The sequence below is a fragment of the Engraulis encrasicolus genome, chromosome 2 (genome assembly GCF_034702125.1).
Source record: "Engraulis encrasicolus isolate BLACKSEA-1 chromosome 2, IST_EnEncr_1.0, whole genome shotgun sequence".
In the NCBI taxonomy this organism is placed as follows: domain Eukaryota; kingdom Metazoa; phylum Chordata; class Actinopteri; order Clupeiformes; family Engraulidae; genus Engraulis; species Engraulis encrasicolus.
In genome coordinates, this window is record NC_085858.1 from 43,184,774 (window position 1) to 43,190,773 (window position 6,000).

The window sequence follows — 6,000 nt, forward strand, 5'->3', positions numbered from 1 at the left end:
CTTCACAACCAATCTGTCCATCAGCGCCTGGGCAAACCTAATTACTTAGGGCTGGTATATCATGATTCAATTGCTTGCACCTGAAAAACTCCTAATCAATCTGGTCACATGGTACTCTTGAGCCTGTATATAAACCTGCTGTCAGAGTGCTTTAGTTATTTGCCTGCCTGCCTGCTGGTCAGCATGGCACAGCATAGCGCTTGTTTAACTGCTTTGCAAGCAAGCTAATAGCGCTTTTGGCTTATGGCATTTGTTAACTACATCTTGTGCCTTGCTTTGTGAGCTAGTCAGTAACAGCACATGTTACATTGCTTGCGCCATTGTGCACTTGATGTAGATGGTATGATTATCTTTAAACTTCATTAAGGAAAACATTTGGTATTAATCCCCACTAGATTGTGTTCATACATGCTCAGCTGATATTTCTCTCATATTGTGGTACAATACGGCATAGTCTGATATATAAAATATAGACATCATACATGTTTTCAGCAACTTTAATCATCATTCTAAGACAGCAGTGTGCCAAGCTGATGCCAGGCGCAGGGTGTTTCAGTGATGGTGGAGGATGGGAGGTCCTTAAGTACCATGATCAGGGTACCTCAACTATGGTGAGAGATAGTGGGGCAGGACCAAAACACAATCACAATAAGGTTGGGGGAACATCAGGAGCATGTCTAAGGAACCAAATATGCAACCAACAAGGTTAAGGGAACCATATGGGAACGACAAGGGAACAAACATGACATGAACAGGAATAAAGTGACGGTGAGAGAACAATAAGGGAACGGAATGGGAACTACACATATAACATTCTAGGAACGAAAGTTAAACTTTCCTGCCAACCAAGTGAGAATGGAAAAATAACCAAAAATGACTCTCTGGGGACGTACCCAGAACTAAACTGGAACCAAGGGCTTGTGTTCCAGGAACCTTAGTAGAACTAAAAATTGTTAGTAGGGCAGGTGATTCTGAAACCTTAGCCCATGCTGATACATTCTAGCATGGTTGCCAACTTTTGAAAACAATAATTCCATGGATATAAAGATCCCCAAAAAAGACTAACCAGAAAATACAGTGTTTTTGACCTTCATATTTGACCTTAAAGGTCAATTCCCTCTTGGCAACCAGGTGATTCTGAAACCTTAGTCCATGCTGATAACTTCTAGCATAACTAACTTTTGAAAAAAGATTTCCACGAACACAGTCCCCCAAAAAGTCAAACTTTAAAATACATAGTGTTTGACCTTTTTAACCTTCAAATTTGACCCTAAAGCTCAAATTCCGTGTTGGCAACAAGTTGATTCTGAATCCTTAGTCCATGCTGATGACTTCTGGCATGGTTGCCCACTTTTAACATCTTTTTTTTTTTAACAATTTTTAACTAAATAACATATTGGTACTGTTATTTGACCGTGTTTGACCTTTTGACCTTCATATTTGACCCTAAAGGTCAAGTTCCATGTTGGCAACCAGTTGATTCTGAAACCTTAGCCCATGCTGATAACTTCTGGCATGGTTGCCAACTTTTGAAAAAGAATTCCATGAATATACAGTTCCCAACAAAGACTAGCAAGAAAATACCCTGTTTTTGACCTTTTGGCCTTCAAATTTGACCCTAAAGGTCAAGTTCAGTGTTGGCAACAAGTTGATTCTGAATCCTTAGTCCGTGCTGATGGCTTCTGGCATGGTTGCCCACTTTTAACAACTTTGTAACAATTTTTAACTAAATAACACTGTTATTTGACCGTGGTTGACCTTTTGACCTTCATATTTGACCTTAAAGGTCAAGTTCCGTGTTGGCAACCAGGTGATTCTGAAACCTTAGCCCATGCTGATAACTTCTGGGATGGTTGCCAACTTTTAACAAAAAATGCCATCAAAAGTTTATTTAAGCACCTTAGCTGCTGATGGCAGGCTGACTAATAAATACGAAATGAAATGTTAGTATTATGGGATGGTCAGGACCAGGCTAGCCGTAGCCTACCCCCCGCACCCCCACTTCCCATGTGGCTGATCACACTAAAGTATACTTTATGTCATACCTTTGTCAGGTGCACTGGTTCTCATTCATATGTAACTGAAGCCATTCTTTCAATACAGTAGGCCTACTTAACATTAATGGGTCATCTGAAGGGATGGTGTACAACATCCATCATCACATTGAAATGTCTAGAGCAGGGGTCCCCAAACTTTTTTCTCTGGGGGCTACATTATCGTTCCTGACTGTGATCAGGAGCCGGGATCAATCATGTGGGCTGTATTCTAGGCCACTGCCTGTTATAACCATAATTTCTAGCACAAAATAGTTCATCATTACAAGTGATTTGCAACAGAAGTGAGTACTTCACATGTTTTTCAATTTGAAATGCCACAAGTATTCCTTTTAATTTCTAATAACCGTGTAAAAATACCAAGGAAAGGTTAGAAAAATATGGTGATTGACAGTTTATGAGTGATACAATAGAAATGGTAGGCCTGTTTATATTACAGTGAGATGAGAAACTATCAAGACAAGATAGGATTGCTTCTTTGGGGCAGTTCAAATGGTGAGATGCAGAGAGGTGGAGGGCCGGTCAAAGGGACGTGGCGGGCCGCATCCGGCCCCCGGGCCTTAGTTTGGGAAACACTGGTCTAGAGCAGCCTCCTCGTCCTGGTTTGGCCGTGGCGCAGCACTGAGGAGGTAAGCACCAAAAGTCTTGGGACGGTCACCATCTTCCTCATCTGCAGTCATAGGTGTGCACAGATAGGGAAAAAGTAGTGCTAAAGCACCTGTCCATTTGCCCTACAAAAAATGCCCCCTTTGAACGTTCCTTTCTTGGATTTTTTGTCACAATGTCACATGATCATCATCTACAAATGCTTGATGATCAAAAGCAAAAGCCCAGATGTAATATACAGTATAAGCCTAGTCAGGGGTTCCCAAACTTTACCATGACAAGGCCCCCCCATATACTGGTAGATTCAAGTCAAGGCCCCCTTACGGGTTGCGCCACGCTATTTTTTCTGTGGACCCCCTTTCACAACCATAGTCTGGGCCTGTGAGGCAGAGGGAGCTCTAGGATATAAAATAATACCAATAGGAATAGGAATATTGTTCAGACATTTTTGTTGTACTTTAGTCAGTTTATTCAATTATTTACTTTTTGTTGTGCTGTACTTTTCCTGCCATCCTGCCGCTGCCCCCCTAGCACCTCCTCGCGGCCCCCAGGGGTCCCCGGCCCCCACTTTGAAAACCACTGGCCTAGTAATGCAGCTCCAGCACCCGCCCCGAAAAATGTCTGCGCACGCCATTGTCTGCCGTGTTTGGCTGAGAGCTGGGCTGGATGGCAGGCTGTGGTTAAACAGGGGAAGAAGGATTATTGTATACATTGTAACTCTACTTATACTTGACCACCTTACTTGCAGTGGTTGTAAACAACTAGTCAATTAGTAAACATTTTATATCTGTTGTAACAGCATTTAATTTTCATCACATTACATGATCATCACATTCGATCTGTATTTGCCCAGTAGGCCAAGCGAGAACAATGACAATTTGACTAATTTGACCACGCCACTGAAAAGAAGAAAACCAAAACAGCAGTGTACTTTCACCCATAATGAGACATGAGAAAAGTTGTCCTTCTTAACTTGTAATTGCTAGTGCCCGTGTAAAACAAGCACCCACCGTGATGTTCCCAATGACCCTCAGCCAGGAGAGATTGACGATCAGACAACAGAGACATCTCTTCCCGGAGCTCCTCGGTTCCTGCACACGTACAAGTGTTTTTCAGTGAAAACGTAGCCTAAACAATCTTTTTCTTTTTTTTTTTCCTCATTTTTGCAATATGCAACATACATTTGTGGTTTGCTCACAGTGTGTGAAAATCAGTGGCTAGATAACACTGATCTACACTGACTGTCCTAAGCAGGGCTCTAAATTAACTTTTTTCATCACCAGCCAAGATGGCTTGTAGATGCTCATTTACTAGTCAGAGTGGCTAGTAAGTTGGTCTTTCGTACCAGCCAAACTGAAATTTCACCAGCATTTGGCTGTCTGGCTGTTGTTAATTTAGAGCCCTGGTCCTAAGTGATTTCAATGCTTTGGTCGTTTTGAAGCCAAGCCCAACTTTCAAGATCCATCTGACTAGTTCATGAACAACAATTCTATGTCCGTTATATGTTTCAGGAGTTGGCAAGTCACCAAACCAGAGAATATAATGCTACACGAACTTGCTGGTCAGAACCATGAAATATTAATCAATAGCCTGCAATCTGGTCCTTGAATATGAGGGAGAGTGAAACACCTGCCTCAGTGCAAAACGACTAATAAAGGGCTACAGTTCCCCCTTGTGGACAAAAAAGGCAAGTACAACATACCTTACTCAGCATGTAAGACCAAGAGCAGTGGCAGTGTGCGGTGTCCAGGGCCGCTGACAGCTTTGGCTGGGCCCAGGGCAAATTCATCTGAAAGGGCCCCCCTCCCCAGTGCATAGAATGTATTGAGGACCCAATTCTGAGCCCACTCTGTCCCTGGGCCCGGGACAACTTTCCCCTTTGTCCCCCTCTGTCGGCTTCCCTGGCTGTGTCTGATTTATCTCTTTTCTGGCCAATATATCAGATAAAGAGGATAAAGCAACAACGCAGCCCAATACATAATGGCAAATACTCATTAGGAAATAGAATTTAGGTGTCTCAGGAACTCAGCACGCTTTGGCAGATAATGCACAAAGTTGTTGTGTTATGTCTATAGACAGAGGCCCATTTTACAGTAATCAGGTAGGACGCTTATAAATCAATTGAGGTGGTGTGATCAAGGACAGTGTTTTAAATTCTGCACACATATGACTGTTTTTTTTTTTAAAAATCTCCCTCTTATTTTCCTCCAACCAGCAGACTGGGGTTTACTGGCAAAGGAAGCCAGTGAGGTCATTGAGGATTCCCTGCGTGGAAGAGGGAAGCCCTCTCTCTTAAAGAGACAGCAGAGCATACAGGCCCTGTGCTTACAGAGACATGGCTTTCTCTCCCTTTATTTAAAGTCGAGGTTGTTGAAATCGTAGTGTTGAAATCATGACTTTTTCAAAAAATAATAATATTTTTTAGGGGCTTTTTATACCTTTATTGACAGGATAGTATGAGATGTTGACAGGAAATGAGTGGGAGAAAGAGACGGGAGAGGATTGGAAAATGACCCTGTCCGGATTCGAACCGGGGTCCCCATGGGGCGGGCATGAAAGCCCAAATGTGGGGAGCTTAGTGCACTGCGCCACAGCACCCCCTGATATCATGGCTTTGCTGTTAATTGGGAGGGTTTGTCCATTTCACTGGTATGACAGATTTTTTGAGGATCTCTATTCGTACTGGGACTTCAGTGCCCGTAAAAGGAAATGAAGTGAGTATTAAACAGAGGTGTCAAAAGTAAAAGTACTTTTGTGGTGTAATTACAACACTAGCACATGGCATTATAGCTGTTACACCATTGTACCTAATGAGATAGATAGACTGTGTTGTTACTGAAAAACACTGGACCCACCTCAAACTTGATCCAACCAGTGCAGAGTTAGCTGATCACAAGACAAGTACACAGGTGTGTTGGAAGGACACTGTGTTACTTGTTTTTACTTTTACTTTTGACACCTCTGGTATTAAATACCGTACTTACTCACTTTTAGCCAAAGCAACTTAGAGTTATTACAGGTCATTGGTTACAGCCGATGCGGGGCAGACCAATGGGTCAGTTGTGCCCGGGCCGGTGAGGACTGAGGGCGGTTGCTCCTATTACATTGTATAGGAGGGGGTGCCTTTCAGAGGACTTTTCACCCAACCTTGAACAATGTGGGGTGTAACGTAATAACCCTGCCAACTTAATAACCCTGCCGCACTTAACAAAAAAAATCTGCAGTTCAGATGTAATAGCGCGGCCAACATAATAAATTATTACGTTTGCTGGAAGGTTGAGAAATTTGTTACATTATGTCCCATCAGATGCTGATTGGAACATAGAAATCCTGAAATGTC